The 22,349-nt window shown below is 39.1% G+C and overlaps 1 pseudogene; it reads left to right on the top strand.

Moving 5' to 3' along the window:
• LOC121171115 overlaps positions 1-20,717 on the top strand; it is a 58,561-nt pseudogene extending 37,844 nt beyond the window's left edge.
• The last annotated feature ends 1,632 nt before the right edge of the window (positions 20,718-22,349 follow it).

Here is a 22,349-nt window from a genome sequence, read left to right as displayed (position 1 = left end):
TACTTTGTTTTCCTTTTCCCTGTCCTAAACATTCTGGCTCAAAAATTATTTTTTTCCTTGCATCCCATCCTGATCAAAATTTCCATTTCCCAAATATTTGAAAATACTTTTCAGCTACACAGTGGGGTGTGTGTGTGTGTGTGTAGTGCTTGCAAATGACATAGGCTCAATATCCATTTTCTTCTGACCAGAAGGCACTGCAAGGCCGCAGTGACCACTTGCGTATCACTGCTGATGCATGGAGGCCCCTCACTGCAGAGGCTTGCTTCTCTGTTTTCACCTAAAGTCAAAACTGAGCAAACACTATAACTACAGGACTCCCAAATCTTGGAAAAATCATCCGTGATTGTCCATTGCATTTTCTCCTAGTTTTGTTGGAGATGGTAATGATGGGATGAGCGCTATGGAGAGATATGCTTCCAACAACGTAGATATCATGTAATTCTTTTTTCTCAAAGATGCAGGTAGGCCCAAGAAAAATTTGCAGTTTCTGACTATTCATATCTAATACACAAACTACATGACTTTATACTCTACAGATGGATGAGCCCCAGCAATGAGTTTCTGACTGCTATTCCATTTTCCATGGGGCATCACGAAAAAGAGGCTTTTCCAGGACATGTTACTTTTACCACACCAAGCACCACATCTCTAGACTCAAATTCTCATTTGAGAGGAAAAATCTGTATTGCCTTTAAAAAATAGCAGATGGAACAACAACAACAAAAAAATCAAGTTGTAACCTTCACCTGAACCAGCTCCTCCTTCTCCTTTTCCTTTAATTTTTTTTTTTTTCTGTAGAAGAAAAAGAATTCATCTGCCTGTGTTACCACATGGCTGGCATGGTTGTCTCACGCAAGCACCAAAAAAGATATGAAGCTAAATCAACAGACCCTGACTTCGGCTCTCCCAAGTATAAACTAGCCACTGGAAGCTCAAGCTGAAAACACAGGGTGAGTATATGAAAGAGACAAGCCACAGCTTGCAAGAAAGAAAATGTTTGCAGACAACTCCAGCATTACAGGTTTATCTAAGGTGTGGTCTCTGGTAAGCCTCAGTAATTACGCAGGATACCACAGCTGGTGGCTGAAAAATAAAGCACTTACAGACTTAACCCTTTCACAGACCACTTCTCACTCAGTTTCTTAGAGGAAATGGCACCATAGCCAGGTTTAGATTACACTGGAAGAATTGTTTGTATTGTAATTGAAGTTGCTTTTGATTGCTGCTGCTACTATGGACCAGAGGGATTTCCTAACTGTGGCCTTTGATTTGTTCTGACATTTAGGTGGGTGAACATATAGGACTTCCTTTGGTAACGCATTGTTGTCTAAGATCCTACACCGTTTTCAGGGTTTGTGGCTTAGAAATGATGTGGCTTAGGAAGGGAAATAAGCTAAAGATGACATTAAAGGGTGAGTAGGATGTAGAATCCAGGGACATCCTGTGTACGATGGAGCAAGAGAACTTGGCACTTGGTGTTTCCTTTGAATCCCTGTGACCCTCCTGCCCCTCCTCCACCTGTCTCTTGGCATTCTCCAAGTTTCTACTTATCCCTCCTTCAGATTCAGGGGCCTCTCCCAGGGCTACTCTCCCAGAACACAACCTCAGTGTCTCCACGAACAATAATCTTCTTCATGACCTTGTACGTTCCTTCGGTGATGTTCCCACAGCATCTATATTTGTGTGATGATTTGATTATCATCAGTTTCTTAAGAATAAAGATAATATCTGAGATGAATTTTTTGTTAAAATCAAATTTAATAAACTTTTTGAAAGAATAATGTTAGATTGATAGGAAAACTAAAAATACGATACTGATAGGTTCTGTACATATATTCCCCATCCTGTTTTCTCCATGTGAACATCTTGCATTACTTGGAGTGGCATGTTTGTCACAACTAAGGAGCCAGTGTTCTTTGCTGGTAACTTCCTTTGGCTTTCACCCCTGTACAGTGAGGACACATCTGACATCTTCAGGCTTTTCTGTTCTGAGGCAGTTTCTCAGAAGTTCCTTGTGTTTCGATGACTTTGACAGTTTTTAGAGGTATGGGGAGACATTTTGTAGAAAGTCCATCAATTTGGGTTTGTCTGGCAATTTCTCATTGTTACACTGGAGTTTGTGCATGTCTACATTTTAACATTAATATTTTATAACATATGATATCTGATTATATATTACACACCATGGTATATGATATAGCTATTTGATACATTACATACAAAATAGCTATTCTATATCATATTGTATATCATGGTATACAACATTATACATTATACAACATTAATATTTGCATTATATTTATACATTAATGTCAATGTTGTACAATACATAATATTATAAATAATGTATTGTATAGTATGTATACATTGCATATCAATATATTATGTTATTATGACATATATAATATGTTAATATGTAAAAGCCTATATATAATTAAAATATGTTAATATCTAACATTGAAACCTAATATATAGCATATATTGCATTAATATCTTAATATTTAATAATATCCAACACATAGATAATATGTATTATTATATTAGCTAACATATTAAATGTGATACAATATAATAGAATATACTATATTCCATATATTATATATGTATCATTTTATCTATCTAATTATCAGTTTATAGCTACCTGGGTTGATTCCATACTTTAGCCATTGTGAATTATGCTGCTATAAATATGGGGGTACAGATAATTTTCTCATATGTTGCTTTCATTTTGTTGGGATAAATTCCCAGAAGTGAAATGGCTAGGTCATATGCTAGTTCTGTTTTCAGACATCTAAGGAAGCTCCATATTGTCCTCCATAATAGTGGTACTAGATTATATTTCCATCATTCTATTCAGCCATAACAAAAATGAAACTATCTACTGCAACTAAATGGATCTAGTTGGAAACCATTATGCTTAGTGAAATAAGCAAGTTCCCAAAAGACAAATGTCATATGTTTTCCCTGAATCTATGTTAACTAATACGTGGATCTAAAAAAATGTAATCTCTATGAGTGAAATTAATATCCTGGGATTTAATTTTTTTCTATACTCTTGAAACATAGTGGGTCTTTTTCTTTCTTTTATACTTGCTATGTGTTGATATCTCTTTACCTGTTGGAGTATTAAGTTTATAATTGCGAAAGGAAATGAAAATATGCCATTATAAAATTAAAGAAAAGGGGCTATAAAAAAAGAGGAGGTGGGTGAAATGGGAGCTGTTGCTTTGCCTCTCAATGTGTTTCATGGAATGTGTGAAATTTACTCCTTTATATCAACTAAGAAGAAGAAAAAAAGAAGTGCCTGATGTATTTATTCTTTTTCAAGTTACTCTGACCAGATTACATGCTCCACTCTTTGTAACTAAATTACTGAGCACACCTCACACTCAGGGTCTTCCTTGGAAGGGAGAGAATCTACATAAACTGTTCATGGGTTTTCTGTATTAGACATTTTTCTCTTCTTCCCCATTAATTTATTTACTTATGTTTATAGCATCATGAACTCACTGTTCACTTATACCTTGGGTTGCAACCCAATCCTATGTCATTTGTTTTGGTGCTGAAATTGTTCCAGCCTCCACAGTGATTCCTGGTGTCAGTGACATGCCCCTTACCATTTTTTGTTTGTTTTTTAATGGAACATAAGAATTACCAAGAGAGAGCAAAAGAGGCAGAGATTGTCCATCCTCTAGTTCATTTCCCAGATGGCTGCAATGGCCAGAACTGGGCCAGTCTGAAGCTGGAATCCGGGAGCTTTTTACAGGTCTCCCACATGGGTGCCGAGGCAAAAGCCTTGGGACATCCTCTTCTGCTTTCCCAGGACATCAGCAGGGAGCTGGATCAGAAATGGAGCATCTTGGACATGAATAGGCTTCCATATGGGATGCCAGTATTGCAGGAAGAGGACGAGCTTGCTATTTCACTGTGCTAGCCCCAACGATCTCCTTATTCCTTTGTCTTTCAATTATTTTTCTTTTTTAAAAAAGGCATAGCAGGTCTATCTTGCATATTTTCCGCCCATCCTTTAAATACATTATTTCTCCAAGGAGCTCTGGCTCCCTTTACTGAATGTGGTATTGGAAATCAAGAGTTACACACTCTTGTTCTCATTGCTGTCACTGCTCTAGGCCCTTTCAGTAGATAGAGCAAGGAAATATGCACCTGAGGAATATATATCTCCATATCATGTTCTCGATCTATCTCCCTGTGTTTGCATCAGCTGAAACGTGAATTCACAGCATATTTATGAATCTAACTCAGTATTTCATGGTTCATTCTAGACTTCTCTGAGGGATTATGTATAATCCACTCCAACTGAACAGAACCCAGTTGCCATTAGGCACTATCTGCTTACTTATTTGTTCAATCTTAGTTGGTATGTATAGTAACTTCCGAAATATTATCCTATACTTCCACAAGAAAATGTACCAACTAGAGTACAGTAAGTACCCCCAGAGTTCTGTTTATCTTTAGTCGTAGAGTCTCCAGTCAAAACATCATTTTTCAAAGCTACATAGATGGGCATCCTCCCTTTCTGAGTTATTCACTTTTATTCTTCCCAGAATATAGAGCATATCATCAACAAATAAATATTTTTTATGAGAGTAAGAAAATGACATGCAGATTCATGAAGGATCCCATAGGTTTTTACTTGTCAGCTTTTCCTGAATGCTATCTTGACAACTAATACCCACTACAGTTCAGCTTTACACGCTCTTATCTGCTTTCCCTAATTAAGTTTACCAAGAAAAATTCCCATCACCCAACACATTAGAGAACTGAATGATATGCAAGGGTATCCCAAAAGTTTGTGGGAAAATGAAATTCAGGGATACCATTATTTTGGAAGAAAAATATTTTGAAACTCACTTGGAGATCCATTGTATTAAGATTTCTCTTGGTATCTCCTACTATCAAGTATGCCAACTCTTCAAGTTGGATGCCAAATTAGTTATCTGCTACTTCTTGGTGTCTATCAATACAAATTATCGTGAGCTAGTTCTAAGGGGCTGTAGAGAATGTTATAACCACAAAAATGATTGAAATAAAATCTACCAATTGTTTAATACTTCTTGCTAAGAGTTTTGCTGACTTGTCAAACTGCTACAGTATGTTCCATAAATTGATCTCTCATTTATAAAATTCTTTCCTTAGGGTAGGCATTGAAACTGCAGTTAAGATGAAGCTTTGGATTCTTGCCATATCAGACTGTGTAGTTTGAGTCTTGTATCTTCCACTGCCAATCTAAGCTTCCTATTGATAGTTCTCTCCCTGGGAGGCAACAGATGATGACTCAAGCACTTGGCCCCTGCCACTGACATGGGAATCACGGACTGAGTTTTGAGCGCCCAGCTTTGACTTGGCCGAGCTATGGCTCCGTGGGTGTTTTGGAAGCGACCCAGCCTACAGAAAAATCTCTGTTTCTTTTAATAGCAACTAAAATGAAACTAAATAATAAAATCAGAAAGATCAATTTATTTCAAAACTCTTTCTCATGTACAATTTTATTTAATCTTCCCAATACTCTGAAATAAGAAATTGAAGTTCACAATGTGTCAGATCAAACAGAGAAAGGTAGGGATTCTTCTCTTGGCCACTATGTCTTCATGCTCAGAAGGTAAGCAGAAGTATCTGGAATTAACAGAAATAAGGATGGAGTGTCAGTATTTAATGAAGTTAAACAAGACAGCCAACACCGTAAGATGCCCTTCTCCGACACATGCTAATTCACACATTGACCTCTGAGGAAATTTCTATTGATGGAAAACAGGAAGTGTGAATTTGTGAAGAGCAAATACAATAAAATATGTGCCATCAGTGGCACATGTGGCAATGATCAGAAGAGAAACAAATGCTGAGATGAGTGTTTGGCTCTGTGATCAACAGTTTGGGAAAATTGCAATTCGTATTGGAGTGCCTGAGTTGGAGTTTCAGCTCTAGTTTCAACTCCAACATCCTGCTAATACACATCCTTAGTAGGCAATAGATGATGGCTCAAGTAGCTGTGTCCCTGTAGCCACATGGGAGACAAAAATGGAGTTCCTAGCTTCCGGCTTTGGCCAGACCCAACCTAAGCTGTTATGGAATCTGGGAAATGAACTGGTCAATAAGCTCTCTCTCTCTCTCTCTGCCTTTCAAACAATAACTAAGAAATGAAGACAAATAACAGACCTATATAACTCATATTTTAGATTTTTATTCTTTTAAAATTGGAAATGCAGACCCACAAAGAGAAGGAGAGACATTGAACAAGATCTTCTGTCTGCTGATTCACTCCCCAAGTGGCCTCAACAGTCAGAGGTGAGACAACCTGAAGCCAGGAGTCAGAAGCTTCCTCTGGGTCTCTCATGTAGGTGCAGGGTCCCAAGGCTTGGGGTCATCCTCAACCACTTTCCCAGGTCACAAGCAGGGAGGAGGAAGAGAAGCAGAGCAGCTGGGACATGAACTGGCACCCATATGGGTTCCCAGCGAATGCAAGGTAAGGATTTCAGCCATTAGGCCACCATGCCGGGCCCATAACTTATTAAAAAAATACTCTTTATCCATTACTATCAGAAACTCTCAAGAATAAGCCTGCACAATTTTGCCAGCTATTCTTCAAAAGCAAACAGGAGAGCACAAGCTGGTAACCCTGAAGATACCCACTGGAGAACGTTGCCCTAAAAAAAGGGTAACGTGAGGAGGAAAGTAGGAAAACCATGTGATCTCACAAGGACTTTCCTTTTAAGGCCTGTTACATGTGTTATTATATCAGAATTGAAGGACAGTGACGGGAGTCACTGGTGGGAGTAATCTGATTGGCACCTGCATATTCAAATATATGCAATGGTGATTAGCTTGCCTTTTGCAGACAAGTTTATGTTTGGTATGACATTGTTGAAAATATTTATCTTGCTGATATGAAAGGCTAAGTTACAGAAAGAGAGGGAGAGGGAAAGATCTTCCTCAAGCTAGTTCACTTCGCATATGGCTGAAACAGCTTGGACTAGGATAGGTCACATTCAGGACCCTGGCACACCATCAGGGTCTTCTAGATTGGTGGCAGCAACTCAGCACTTTGGAACATTCTCTACTGCTTTTTTTTGACAATCTTTACATAGTTAATTGGGGTAAAAAGGTTTAAGGGCTATAGGGAAGTAGGTAAGACTATTATTTCCATATTGTTTCCTTCATGTCTAAAGGGAGGTATTAAGGGAGAAGGCCCACCTAATTTCTCACCCCCCCCACCAGGTCCCGCATGTAGGGCATGCTCCGAGGTTCTTGCTCAAGTGGTTTTGATAGTTGACCAGTTATGAATCGCTGCCAGTCTTGCCACTCCAAGCACTTCTCTGCTGCTTTTCTCAGACACAATACCAGGAAGCCAGAGCAGAAACAGAGCGGCCAGGAATCCGACTCATGTTTGTATGGGATGCCCGTGTTGTAGGCTTAACACACTGTATCGCAACATTGGGCTCTGTTATTGTGTTTAGTGAATGAGTATGGATTTGTTCAGACTTCCTGTATGTAAAAACTCACGTAGTTTTGACGGGAATATGCTATCCTTAAAAGCCCAAAGTGCAATTAAAATTGTGTCTCACCAACTCTCATAACAACTTTAATCTACTCTGACTCTTATTATAGTCTCGAGAGAAATTTATCTTGTTTCGTACTGAAACAATTTAGTATAAATTTTAACATGAGGTTTAACTTAACAGCTACTGTGATCTTGACAAAGTTTTGGCAGCTGACCCTGACAAAGGTAAGCTGTCTCATTTCTTAAGTAGCTTCTGTGGGCTTTCTTTTCTTTTTATGTACTAGAGGACGTTACAGTGGAAAAAAAAAAGCAGGAATAATGTTGAGTGCACATGTGTTCTCACGCATATTTACTCGGCACACACAGCCAAGCATCTTTGGTAGGAGGCAGGGAGGTTGAAGAGGTGAAGAAAGGAGAAATGGGAGAAAAGCTGGAGAGCTGTCATGTCCCTCTGAGACTTAAAGTTAGTTACTGTGTAACAAAGAACCTCAGTGCTTGTGGCTTCAGACATCAAACATTTATCATCTTAGCTTCTGTAAGTCACAAGGTCAAGAGCAGCCTGGCTGGGGCTTCTGGCTCAGGTCTCTCAGGTTGTAACTAAGGTATTGACCAAGGCTGCAGTCATCTGACAGTGTGACTGTGGTTGGAGAACTGGTTTCCAAGAAAGCTTATTTACATGGCTGATGTTAGCATGGGCTGGTAGCAGGAGGCCTTAGTGCGTGCCACATGAGCCACAGGTCTGCTTGAGAGTCCTCATGACATAGTTTGTTTCTCCCAGTATGCATGACCTAAGAAGGGGAGCCAAAAGCGTCAGTGGCTTTTATATGATCTAATCTTGAATGTCACACTCATTATTCTGTATTCTTCCATTGACTTGATGTGGCAATACTAGTCAGAGTGGGAGGAGATCACACAAGGCAATGAATATTGAGACCCATAGTCTGTCTCCACGGTGTTATAAGCCTTCCTTGACATTGTGGATGTGCAAACTAAACATGGAGGCACATAGAAGTATCAGAAATCATTCAAGATATCATTATAAATTTATTATGGAGAAAATACCAGAGGATTTGTCACATTACAGGATGCAGGAAATGGTGGTTAATTAGACAGATGTGGGCCTGCCTTGGTGAATCTTCCCTTCTTGTAGAAGCAAGATCATAACTGGTGAAAGAATAACCAGTCAGTATTTACAAACTGTGTTAAGTTTATAGGCAAGAAAACAAAAGCAGGGTCCTTTCACAGAAGTAGCTGAGCCTCTGGCTCCACAGCTCCCAGCTACCACATTCCCAGACTCGAAGTTTTCCTAAACATAGACAAAGCCATGAAGAGCCCAGGATTAGCACAATTAGGCATATTGTTCTTGTTTCTATTTTACATCTTTACAGAGCCAGCTGAAGACTGGGTCAAGGAGATTAGAAGATGGAAAATAGAAATTTGGCTTCACAATGGGCTTCCATACCTACTTCCTCAGGACCAAGCCTTTTACCCACACATTAAAACACATGTTCAGAACTCACAGAATTGTTAGATACAGGGCAAGTCTATCAGCAAAGCTGGCTTCTGAGTGGTTTTTGAGTTGACTTTTAAAGTCAAGTTATTATTTTAATTATTTCACTATTATTGGATCATAGTCAAAGAAATAGTTATTTGCTCTAAGCCTCACTGACTAAACATCAACCTAAGTTGATGGATATAGACTTCGATTTGAGGTGGCGGAATGTGGTTGGGGAGACTAGAAAAAGCAAAGTATGTCCAGTAAGTCTGGGCTCTGAATCCTTTCATCTGAAGTCTCAAAGAAGTGTCCTTTGCATGAGAAGGCTTTGCAAACATATCATTGAAAGCAGAAGTCACTTCTGGATTCTCCATGAATACGTTTTTGTCCTACCCCATTCACCCCGCCTATAACAGAGCAAGACACATGATAATATAATACAATACTCAAGCAGATGGCAAAAGGAAGATTTCAAGCCCCAAAGAAGCTTTTAACAGAAACTTAAAAACACACAAAATCCCCCAAGCAATTTTATTTTAAATATGTTTTTCATGTTAATCTTAAACATAATAGATGATCCAAATCAAAGGAACACACTGGAAAAAAATCACTATAAAGCACAATATGACAAGGTGCTTATTGGCCAAGAAACATGCCTGACAAATTGCTTCAGGATCACACTGGATGAAGCCTCATTGTCGTTACTAGCTGCACAACTTTGCCTCATGCCCCTGATCCAGCCCACTACCAACCACCAATATCTGCAAACAGGTGTAGTACTACAGATCACCTGAAGTGTACACTTATGACAAGAATATTGTGGTTGTGGTGTGAATACTGATGTTAAACAGACCCAAAACTCATCTTTGCTGCATCTCATCTTTGGAAGATTCATTTTCCAACAGGAATGTAAAAAGCATATACTTTCTGCACATTGAAGAGGCAATAAGGTGACTAATTTAATTCTACCCACAATTTCTACATGTCACAGAGTCAATTTTGGCCTATGGGCAGGTGGATTCTATATCTAATTTCTACCATATCATTAATACTCTTCCCACACAGATTACATTGTTTTAAGAAAAATTTTAACAGGTAAGGAATTATAGTATAGCCTCAAATTTGTATTGTTTAGGGTTATGGTCAGGGAATTGCATTGATTTTTATGTATCTGAACAATCATAAAAATACTGCTAGTGGATGACTATAGTTAGTGCTGAAGTTAAGTTGTTAAGAGTCCTAATTAGGTAAAATGTGTTTAAGTTATCTAATGTACAATTTGAGAAGTCATTTTAGCCACATGACTATCTTCTTCTGAACCATTGTGTTGGAGCAGGTACTCTTCAACGACATTAATGAAAGAATCTGTATTATTTGAAATTCAGCTGAAATGATCTGGGAACAGCTGAACTGATTGAAAGAGGCAGTGGGCACTTTAAGTTTAGTGTAAATTATCAATGTGGTTTAGACAAATTAAAGATCTTTTTAACTCTCAGTGCTTGATATGAAAAGCATCCAGACTGATACAATAGGTCACACTTAAATGATTCTCTCCTTAAGAATTAAACTGTCTTTGCACCATGCATTGGTGGCAGAGGATAATAAGATGCAGCTCCCCTAACCTAATCTTTCTTACAGGAACTGACCAGGTAAAAGAATGGAATTACTGTGCATGGTAAAGGAAAAATACAAAAATAATTTGACCTGTTAAAAGAATCAATTTTTCTGTGTACTGGAGCAAGACGCTAACAAGCATGACAGTGAGCTTTTCGGCTATTGAATCGCTGTAAAGATTTTGCTTCAGCAAGGACGACCGCCACAAGCTGGTTTCACTCACGGGGGAAGATTCAGCTTGGAGCTGAATTCATTAAGAATTTTAGACAGGATATGATTGTAACTGTTGGAGTCTGGGATTACTTACGAGGTAGGTGTGTGTGCGTGTGCGTGCGTAGTGGGGAGTATTTGGGTGTCGAAGATTTGACCCCCCCCCGAAAGAAACAATATTATTTCTGTCTGAAACTGTCAACCACCACTGATCCCTCTTCCGTGGCTCAATTCTTCTCATTTTTAGTAAGAGGCCACTTTGGTAACATGGAGAGGGCAGAGGGCTAAATGAGGGCTGAAACATTTGATTTCTTCGGAGTGCAGTGGTATTTCAGTTGAGTGAAGGCAGTGTGAGGGCTGAAGTTGCAATGGGGTTCTGTTTCTACAATGAGATTTTCTGGTGAATGGAATTTTAAGATCTTTATAAGTCTGAAATTATTTCATCACAATCACATGATATTAGCTTTACATTTGCATTGCCCATGTGAACCACTGCTATTTATTGCTTATTTCTTTTTAAATTTAGTGCCTGAAACAACCAAAAGTAAGAATGGTTATTGCCAATATAGAAATTGACCAACTAAGGCTGCAAGAGGTAAAACAAGGCTAAGTGTACAACCTGGTAAGTGGACAAGTGAGAATTTGAAGCCAGGGCTATCCGATTCAAAGGAGCTTTTCTGATTCTCCTAACCACTGTGCGATCGGGATTCTGCTTGATCTTAGATGTCCATAGTAAAGTGTAGGATGCCCAGAGGAGGGAAGGAACTGCTTTCATGCCATGATACTCTTCAATTTGGATAGTCAGCACACCTCAGTTCGTTCTGTGTTTTGAAATTCTGACCACAAATCCACTTTGGAAGACACAGAATAAAATATTTTAAATTGGAATTGTCATATCACTTTCTATGCTTGGTTAACGCATTTACAGGGCATACAATATATTGATAATACACTCCTAGAAGTTTACACAGTAGCTTCAGGGGAATGCCTGGTGGAAAAGATACTGAATATCTGCTTTAATTTATTTTTCTGTTAAATGACATAAGTATTATAAGCACCATGTAAAACTACAGTATGGGAACAAGTGAGGGATCTTTGTTCAGTCCCAGCTACTCTCTAAGACCTCTTGGCAAGTTCATTTGTCCCCTTGGATCTATTAATCACTGTTAAGGTAGGTTTAAACGATGGTGTGTGAGTGAAATAAGGTAATATGTAAATATCCGCAAAGTCGAAAATGTACTCAAACAGAAATGGCTAGAGCTACACATTGGCTGAGGCATCTGTGCTCTAACTGCTATGTTCAGCATTCCCACATTGTTCCCTCTTGTTAGTCTGCTCTCTGAGCCCTATTTATCTGTGTTCCATCCTCAAGTGGAACACCCTGGGAAGGGGCTCAACCCCAATGCTCTCAAGTTGATTAGTAATATTCCATCTGGAAAATAATCTACATTGTCCTGTTAAACACATAGTTTCAATCCAACAGGTTCAAATAGACCCAAACGCAGCTTGCAAGCTAAAAAAAAAACAAATCAATATATAAAATGGAAGTATATAAAAAAATCTGTCACATGAAGGATGAGTGCCACAAAACATGACATCTGAAACATAAGTGAACGAGATTGAGGCCCAGAGCATCAGCATGACATTTGTTCTGAGACGTGTAGACTCCATGGCAAAAGTCTAATCAAGGCCAGTGAGTTTTTGCTAAGTCTTAAAGAGAAAAAGATAAAAGGAGTGAAAGTGGGAACAGAGGAACCAAAAGAGGGCTAAAGAGAGGAAAAGGGAAAGATGACAGCACAAATGCTGCGAGTCACATGCTTTCAGGTAGTTTGAACACGGGCAATGTGTTAAATCTAAGTTGGCAGCTAAAGAGGCATCACAATGCATTCAAGTGCCTTCACTTTCAGCTGTGTGAGCTTCGTGGCTGGAAAAGGAAATGAACCAGTATTATTGTCATTTGTAATCAGTCAGCTGTTAGAGACCAGCATAAATCTATGAAAATAGACTGGATTTGCTTAAAAGCAAATGGTTTTTATTAGGGGTTTATTTTTCTCATGTCAGGAATATGAAATTATACCATAAAAGGAAGTGGTAGAAACCTACATCTTTCAAAGCCTTAGGGATGTATGCACGTGTTCCCACATGCTCAGCAGTTACTGAAAGTGTGATTCTCATCTTACCTGCTAATCCAATACTTGGAACTATTCAACAAGGAGCTTAGCTTTCCCCTCCATTCTGATTTCTGAGCAAGTTCAGAGAACACAAAACAAGCTCAAATATTTGTATCTTTAGAATTCATTTTATGATCAACAGCATCTTATGTAACTTATCAATTGTGGCTTCAGCTACAGAAGCAACCATTTCCAAGTAATGTGCATTTGCTGACTTAAGATTTCTCTGAAGAGAGCTCAAGACATATGTAATGAATTTATAGATTCAAGCTGTACTCATTTTCAGAGGCTCTTTAATGTCTGATGGGGAAACAGATTTTTCTGTGGAATAACAGGGAGAGTTCTGAGAATTAAGAGCAAAACAACTTTCGACCTGCATGTTTCCTGATCAATTCCGTCAGTCTCCTTTTGCTGTCGTCTCACACCGTCTTCCACTTGGACTGTAGAAGGCAGGTATTCAGGAGAGCAGTTAAGGCCCTGCTTAAGATGCCCATATCCTGTATTGAACTACTTGGGTTCCCATCCTGGAACTGCTTCCAAACCAATTTCTTCCTAGTATGCACTTTGAGAGGCAACAGGTTCAAGGCCTTGAGTCCCCTTCCTCTACTGCAGGAGAGCCAGGATTACATTCCCAGCTCCTGCTTCTGTCCTACTCATGGCCACCTGTGTGGACATTAGGGGAGTGAATGAGTGAAGAGATTTCTGCTATCTCCATCCCTCCTCAAATAAATAAAACAAATAAAGAAGTTTTTCTATATTTCCTATCTTGAACAGTAGGTGGGGAGAAAGATAAATTTCCATTGACACAAAGTATTTCAAGGTGGAAGCTGATCTTTAAAAGTTCATGGCACTCTTCTCAAAGTTTAGAAGTATTAAAATATAAGATGCAGTTTGTTGCTTTTTAAAATTTATTATTTTTGTCAGAAGCATAGAGACACACAGGAAGAAACAGACGAACAGAACCCTCCTACCCCTCTCCCCATCAACTGGTCTCTCCACGGCTGGGTGGGGGCCTGGGTCCGAAGTTAGAAATACAATTCGTCTCTTCTCTGTGAGTGGCAGAAACCCAGTTACTGAACCATTTACCACAACCTCCAGGAATGCATTGGGGGAAAACTGCAGTCAGCAACCTGAGCCACTGTTCAGACGCTCAGTAATCTTAATCATTAGGCTAAACATCCGTTCCTGATTTTAGCTACTCCTAAAACATAGCAAGAAATTAAGCCATTAAACTTCATTTAACATTGTTTCTATAATTATACAAATATAAAACATGGTACACGCACATTATCTGTATAACACTTATGTTGATATCTTTTATATATATAGCAAACTTTACTTTCAAAGTTCCAATTGTCCTTTCATTGCCAATATTCCAGGTAATGTTTGACAGGTCCCGGCAGCCATGCTGCTCCATAGGTGCTGATTTCCTGGGTCTATAGCACCGTGTGGAGCAGAGGATCTGCTGATACCAAGTGAGGCTGGCCCCGGGAGGACACGCTGCTTCAGTTCTTACAGCACCCTTCTGACGGGAAGAGGAACTGTCTGCTGAGAAACCCCCAAGGCATCAATAATACTGCAAGGTGTTGGCTATGCTTTCTTCATATTCAAAATTTCTGCATCCTTGCATTTGTATTGCCAAATTTCTGAATTCCAGTGAGTCGCGTGTGTTCGACAGTCTGCACTCCTGTGACACTAAAGAAAAAGGAAAAATAGTCTGCCTGTTGTCTTGAGCCAAAAACTGTCCAAAGTGGGCATTTTAGTTTGCTTCTATTACCAGGAGTAGCTGGTGACAGGACCATATTTTTTGCATATCATTTCTTTAAAATATAAAATAAAGATGGTCATTTCTGCTTATCAGAGGGCTTTGTCATGGAAACCTGCTATAAAAATAGGCCACAGCCACTGAGGATCAATCTTTCCGAATGGATGTGCTGCAAACACTGTTGGTTCAGGATGAAGCATTCACCCAGTTTAGTGATTATCTAGCATTATCTCAGTGGATAATGATTTTAATACTTCATAGCACTCATTATGGTATTAGTGGTTTCATATTAATAAGATATTAGCTTTGTTATTCAGCTGATCTAATGCATGAAAGTTAAAAAAAAATCAATCTTAAGACCTTTGTTACCAAATAGGAATTTTGTTTATATATTGTTAATATCAAAATGACATTTTGGGGGCTGAAACAATTATTTGAACTTTGAGTGATTTTCCCTGTTCTTACTGCTAGCTTATCATGTCCTCTGAACTCTGTGACTGCCATACTTTGTACTTGGTTATAATTGATTTAGGGGAAAAATGTTATTTATTGTCTTATTTTCACTTCTTACTTAGTTTATTCAAAATGATTTGATCTTAAGGCTTATCTGTGTGGGTGAATTAAAAAATGTACTATAGATCAAAAGCAATATTCTAGAGAGCGTTTTCCTGTATTTGAGACCTGGTGGCTTTCAAAGCTTATATATTGACAGAAAGTAACATCACTCACCGTGTCCTCACAATGACTCATTAACATATCAGCATTTATTGTCAAGGTTTCTGAGAGGTCTGGGGATGTGGATGAGGACTTTTACTGTAGAAACCAGGAGAAATTTCTTGGGGAAATTTATGGGTTCAAGAAGTTCTAGAATAGGGCCCAGCATGGTGGCCTAGTGGCTAAAGTCCTCCTCTTGCATGCACTGGGATTTCATATGGGCACCAGTTCTAATCCCGGTGGCCCAGCTTCACATCCAGCTCCTTGCTTGTGGCTTGGGAAAGCAGTAGGGATAGGTCAAAGCCTTGGAACCCTGCACCGATGTGGGAGACTCAAAAGAAGCTCCTGGCTCCTGGCTTCAGATTGGCTTAGCTCCAGCCATTGCAGCCAGTTGGGGAGAGAATCAGCTGATAGAAGCTCTTCCTCTCCATCTCTCCTCCTCTCTGTATATCTGCCTTTCCAATAAAAATAAATAAATGTTAAAAAAAAGAAGTTCTAGAATTGTGATATTAATTCCCAACCGAAGAAACTGAAATTTGTGTATAAATTTGAGAGAAAATTTAAAAGATTACTCTAAGAATTCAGTTATAATCTCTAAGGCATCATTATAACTGAAGATTGTCGTGACTTGTTGAGAACAAATATCTAACAAGGGTATTCTGTGAGTTGATTCTGAGCTAGAAGTTAAGAGTTAGGATGCTATTAGAAATACTACACTTGATCTTAGCCAAAAGACCAAGAAGTGATACCATCAGGAATAAAACACAGTTTCTGCCCCAAGGAGCTCTTTATTCATAAAGTTACTTATCCAATCTTACAGTTTTAAGCATGATTTGTCAGTATAAATACTAACAGCAGATTCTATGATCTTAAAATAAGTATAAAATAAATAATTTGAATGGCAGAAAGTCAAATATAGAAATAATATTGTTAATAACATTCTCAAATTATGAAGGCTTGTGTAGGGACATATTACATCCTGTTATTTCTCGTATTACTGGGATACGAACAACTGACATGTTTTACAAAACTTGCAGAAGTATATCCTAAACATTTATGATTCAGTTAGGCTAAATTCAGTCACTTTGATGTCCCCTTTCTTAATTTACCCATTTTTCCCAGTAACAATGAAAAAAAAAATGCTCTTTCAGAAATTTGATTCTGTTTCAAGTGAGTCACGATAGAGCTTAAGTGACCTTATAAAAAGGATTTATTTCTGTTTTCAGTGCATTTTTGGCAACTGAACCAAGGGCTCTGAAAATGTAGAATGAGCAATAAATTTAAAAAGCTATGCAAGTGTAAGGGGATACTACCAACTTAAAATTATGCTTTTCAACTTTCTGTGTATGGGGAATTTTTTATTTTTAAGATATTCTGTTTTAAAATTTTTTAAAAATATTTTTGTATATTTAAGAAGTAGTGTGATAGTCACATAGATAGCTGATAGATAGATAGATAGATAGATAGATAGATAGATAGATAGATAGATAGATAGATAGATAGACAGGTGATAAAGATATGAAAAGCTTCCGGCCACGGATTCATTCTTCAAATGCCCACAACAGCTGTAGCTAGGTGGGCTGAAGCCAGAATCTATGAACCCAACACAGGTTTCCCATGTGGGTGACAGGAATCTGATTACTCGAACCATCAACTGCTACCCCTCATGGTTTGCTTTAGTAGGAAGCTACAGTCAGGAGCCAAAACCGGAGATCAAACTGATGTGTGAAATATGTGTCTTAACCCTTGGACCTACCCCTTTTGGGGGACTTATTGCATGTAAATGACAAAATTGCTGTTGATCTTGGTGGTTTTATCAAAGAAAATAAAACAGCTGTCTTTCATCTTGAACTTTATGGAAACCCAAGTAATGACTTGAAACTTAGCTTGGGAAATATGTGAGAATGGGAGATACAGCCTGATACTGTGTGGAAAGAATTGCTGTCACGGAAGCTTTACAAAAGAGGAAGAAGAATTCCAAATATATCAAGTAGCTCTTGATATTTATTAAATGTATTGTAGATATAGCTCTATATTAAAGTAAAGAAAAATAATTGATATTTAATGTTTTTGTAGCATTTTTTCTGGTTTTCTCAGTGTAGTCACTGAAGATATTATAAAGATGATACTGATTCAAGAGCATTTATGTACCCCAAGGTGAGCACCAGAATGAATACAATTCATTTCTTTTGCAAGTTTAAAGTTACACATATCAGACGTTGACCTTTGGACCTTTTGCCACTAGACACAAGGGATCTTTGAGATGAACTGATGGCACTCAGTACTTCAAAGAATGCTGGGCCAACAGAAGTGTACCGAGTGTTCCAGTGGCTAGCAGACCGGACAATAAAATGTGACAAATCTGCGTAAGTTGTGGAGTTCATAACTCAACTTCATTTTTGTTTTTCATGTAGCCTGTCATTTTTTCCAGATTTTTTTAAAGCAAAGAAATACTGTTTTTTTCCGTTATAAAAGGTATGCATGTGTTTGAGTGTGAGGGCGCTCCACAATAATCAGGGTTGAACGAGACTGAAGTCAGCAGATGAGGGGATGCTCAATCCAGCCTCCCATGTAAGTGACAAGAACTTCCTGCGCCATTACTGTTGCATACTAAGGTGCACCTTAGCAGGAAGCTGCAACTAGAAGTGCAGCCAGGATTCACACCCACGGGACCCCATGTATGGGATGTGGATAGCCCAAGCAATGTCTTCACTGCCAAATCAAATGCCTGTCTTCTTTTCCTCAGAATTTAGTGAGAACTTGACACACAAAAAAAGACCCATACACGTCAATAACATTGACTCCTTCAGTGATCTCAACACTCTTTCACCTCTTTCTTTCACACGCAGGCACACACACACACATCTGCCTGATAATTCCTAGGAGCCAGAGATCTCACCAAAGTGCCTGTCTTTGACACCAGAGTAAATAACATATTTGAATAGCACCCTTCCACTACAAATGTGACAAAACGTACCTTTGCAAATGTTATAACTGCCACCATCAATGGTGCTTGTACAAGGTTTTCTGTGCATCACAGAAAAATATAAAGCTACTTGTTCAAAGTCTATAGCAGTATCCAATTTCTCCTTAGTTTGAAATAATCATACCAAGCTTGAAAATTAAACATATGTAGATTCATGTCTAGTTTTCCATTTTTATAAGAAGCAGAAACATCTGAAAGAATGATGTAGACACTACATGCATGAACAAATATCCTCGTTTTCTTGTAGCTACTTTTCAAATGAGTCTTACACATTAGGTGTAATAAACATGTAAGTGAGCTCTGAGAACTAAAAATGAGGTTGCCCTTTGCTGTTGGAAATCAGTGATGATAATACGGGAATTATGCCACAGAAGGGATCATTCCAGTAAGCAACCGTGGATGTCGAATTCCCATCCACTTGCAACCTGAGCTCAATAGCTCGGAAAATAGCAAACCAGTAATTGTGCGAATCCAATCAGAGAACAAAATCACAGAATATTTCAGCAAGTAAGAAAATGGAGTTGTGAATATCAGCCTTGTTTATTTCCCATTACCACAGCTGGAGGTAAGAAAAGAACATGGTTTAGTATAATATAGTCAGGTAGGAATTATCACATACACTAAGGTTGAAAATTTTAGAGAAATATGAGGCAAAGAAAGCACAGAACCTTCATGGAACACATTTTGATGTGACCCCCTTGTCCCCTGACCCATTGAGAAATCACACCTAGTTTAAAAATAAAATTACTTTGAAATTTACAACAGACCCTGCCCATTTTCCCCAAAATAAATTATTAGTGTATCTTGATGAATCAATACTATTTCTTAAAGATTGTTTTTTTCATACTATATGCTTTACTGCTAAGCTTTGCAAAATTCTCAAGTATCTGGTTTGCTATTAGCCATCATCAATAGTTGATTTTGGAAAGAATATCTTTATATCACTGCACATGCATCTTGGAAGGTTTGTGTAACAATCACTGTGTATCATTCACAGATGCTGACATGAGATAGTCCATGTCAGACGGCTTCCAGGGTTGGTGTTTGTAAGGACATCTGCCAGAGAGTGGGCTCCCTGGAAATGTCAGCTCGTGTCTCCTCCCTGGACAGACGGAGCCTATGGAGTTTACTTCTTTGCCAGTCTTCCTTAAAGCCTGTCCCCATCTCCTCCCCTTTCTTATTTCTTCAGCTGAAATGATCTTTGTGACGATCACATTGATGTTCAACTAATATTTTTTTCTTATTTGTTTCTTATTTGATAAAGCAAACTTCCATCTATCTATAATTAACAGCCACTAGAAGCCAGTTCATAAGATTCTTTAAACTCTGAATCAGTCTGAAACCAAGTGTTTGTCTATCACTAGAAATAAAACAGTAAGGATAACAATAGGAGAAATAATAGGGTCATATAAAGATGCCAGTGAACATTTAGGACAGAGACAAAATTCACCTTGTAAAAATCTTAGCAAAAGTGCTAGGCCAGAGAGTTCCCTCACTAGCAGATGGTGCCAGAGTCAGGGGTCTAGCAACAAAGTTCACGGGGCTCCCTCGGGGACACCTCCTCACCGAGGCAAAGGCTTCCAAACTCCTGCGAGCAGTCATCCTCAGGCCACGCGGCTCGGGCAAGGGCACGGTGTGCCAGAGGATGGCCCATAACTTTGGCTTACAGCACCTTTTCAGCGGCCACTTCTTGTGGGAGAACATCAAGGCCAGCACGGAAGTTGGTGATATGGTCAAGCATATCAGGAGAAAGGCCTTGTGGTCTCAGATCATGTCATCACACACCTGATGCTCCAGAAACTGGAGAGCAGGAATGGCCAGCATTGCCTTCTGGAAGGTTTTCTGAGGACACTAGGATTGGCTGAAGCCCTAGACAAAATTTGTGACCTGGATTTAGTGATCACTTTGAACATTCTGTTTGAGGCACTGAAATATCGACTCAACTGTTGTGGGATTCATTCTCCCAGTGAAAGAGTGTATAATCTGGACTTCAACCCACCTCATGTACATGGAATTGATGACATCATTGTTAAACCACTAATCCAACAAGACCATCATACACCCGAAGCAATTGCTGCCCAGCTAAGATGGTATAAGGATGCTGCAAAGCAGTCATTGAGATATACAAGAGCAGGAGAGTGCTCCACCGGTTTTCAGAGATGGAGACTAATAAAATCTGGCCTTGTGTTGACACACTTTTCTCAAACAAGATCGCACCTATTCAGTCCAGAGAAGCATACTGAACCTGCTCAATGGAAGATCCAGGAAGATGTGTTCATTCATTCAGTTGTGTGTAGTTTTGGTGCTGCGTCCACCTTCGAAGCTAGCTGTGTTAGTTTGCAGCATCTTTGCTAGTTTACATGGTGAAGTGATAGGAAAACTAATTGAGTAAGAAGAGCTCACAAAGAGGCCCTCCTGCCTTTAAGAAGGCTCACCTACATGTGTCTAAAGTGTTTCCCTCCACATGTGGCCAGCCCTTCCCAAGGAAGAAAGTGTAGGCTGGAATTGAAGCAGTGTATAACCTGAGCTCCAGCTGACGTCTGCCGGCCATCTTGCTACCACAGCAGCCTTCTTTTACCCACAATGGCAGTACTTCCTGGTTTTCCCCATACGCCATGGCTATTGAGACACATATGTGACACGTCCCAGGCTTGGTCTCAGCTACAGTGGCATGTGCTATCCTAGTGACAATGGATTTGAACCTGCTGCTCTCGGTGGGGGATTCTCTGTCCACAAGTTGTTTTCCTGAGTAAAAGTGATTCTGTCTTCTCTGCACCTGTGCTCGAAAGAATCTTTGCTTTTTGGAACTTCTGGATTAGAACAAATTGATTTCTACTTTTTTAAAGACAGTTTTTATTTTAAAACTTTTATTTACTCTCACGATGGCTAATGAAGAAGTGTGAGTATAGAGAGTGATTGCTCTTATCATTTTATAATTTCTGTAAGAACTGAGCTGCGCAAAGGGTCTCCCTCAAACTGCTGCGTGGCCACAAGAGCTCAGATTGCTCCTTTTACTATGAAACAATCATACACCTAAAACTCTTCAAGGAATCCTAAGAAAACAGGGGTGGAGGAGGAAAAAGCCACCTTTGTAAAGTTGGAAAGATATCAGTATAGAAATAATCAAACCATATGAAATTACTGAACTAATAGCATAAGTAGACTTTCTATTTGTGAAATATGTTTTGAAAATGCTGCTAAATATTGATGCTGATGATGCTTTTATATCTGAGAGACTGGAACGCATGAATGGTTGGTGAAGGGAATTGAGCTTTGGGGATGAGGAAAACAATTGCGCTAGCCATGCCTGGACAATTATGAGAAAGCAAAATCTTCAGGTCTTTTTTTTCCTCCACCAACTCCCCAGTGCAAAGATGCATTGCATGGGGAGGCCAAAAACCTAGAAATGTTCATAGTAATATTCTGTCATTTTATAATATGAATAAAACAAGATTTGCCTGGTTTGTAGAAAAAAAAATTCGCGAAAATGCTGCAAACCTACTTCATATGTTTTATCAGAGTTCCAGGAATCATGAATCGATGGTGGTAAAGACCAGAAAAACAGATAAACGAGTGCTGGCATCCAAGAATGGCTTTTTGTGGTTTAATTATAACCCTCCTATTCCAGAGGATGTAATTCAGCACAACAAGATTATCTAGAACTCAGTGGAGGGCCCAGCATGGTGGCCTAACGGCTAAAGTCCTCGCCTTAAACACACTAGGATCCCATATGTGTGCAAGTTCTAAATCACAGCAGCCCCAATTCCCATCCAGCTCCCTGCTTGTGAAATGAGAAACCAGTCGGGGATGGCCCAACACCTTGGGACCCTGCACCCGCGTGGGAGACCCAGAAGAAGCTCCTGGCTTTGGATAGG

The sequence above is a fragment of the Ochotona curzoniae genome, unplaced genomic scaffold (genome assembly GCF_017591425.1).
Source record: "Ochotona curzoniae isolate NIBS_2020 unplaced genomic scaffold, NIBS_Ocur_1.0 scaffold_2587, whole genome shotgun sequence".
NCBI lineage: Eukaryota > Metazoa > Chordata > Mammalia > Lagomorpha > Ochotonidae > Ochotona > Ochotona curzoniae.
The sequence above is the reverse complement of the archived record's forward strand: the minus strand, read 5'-3'. Positions and strand labels throughout refer to the sequence as shown.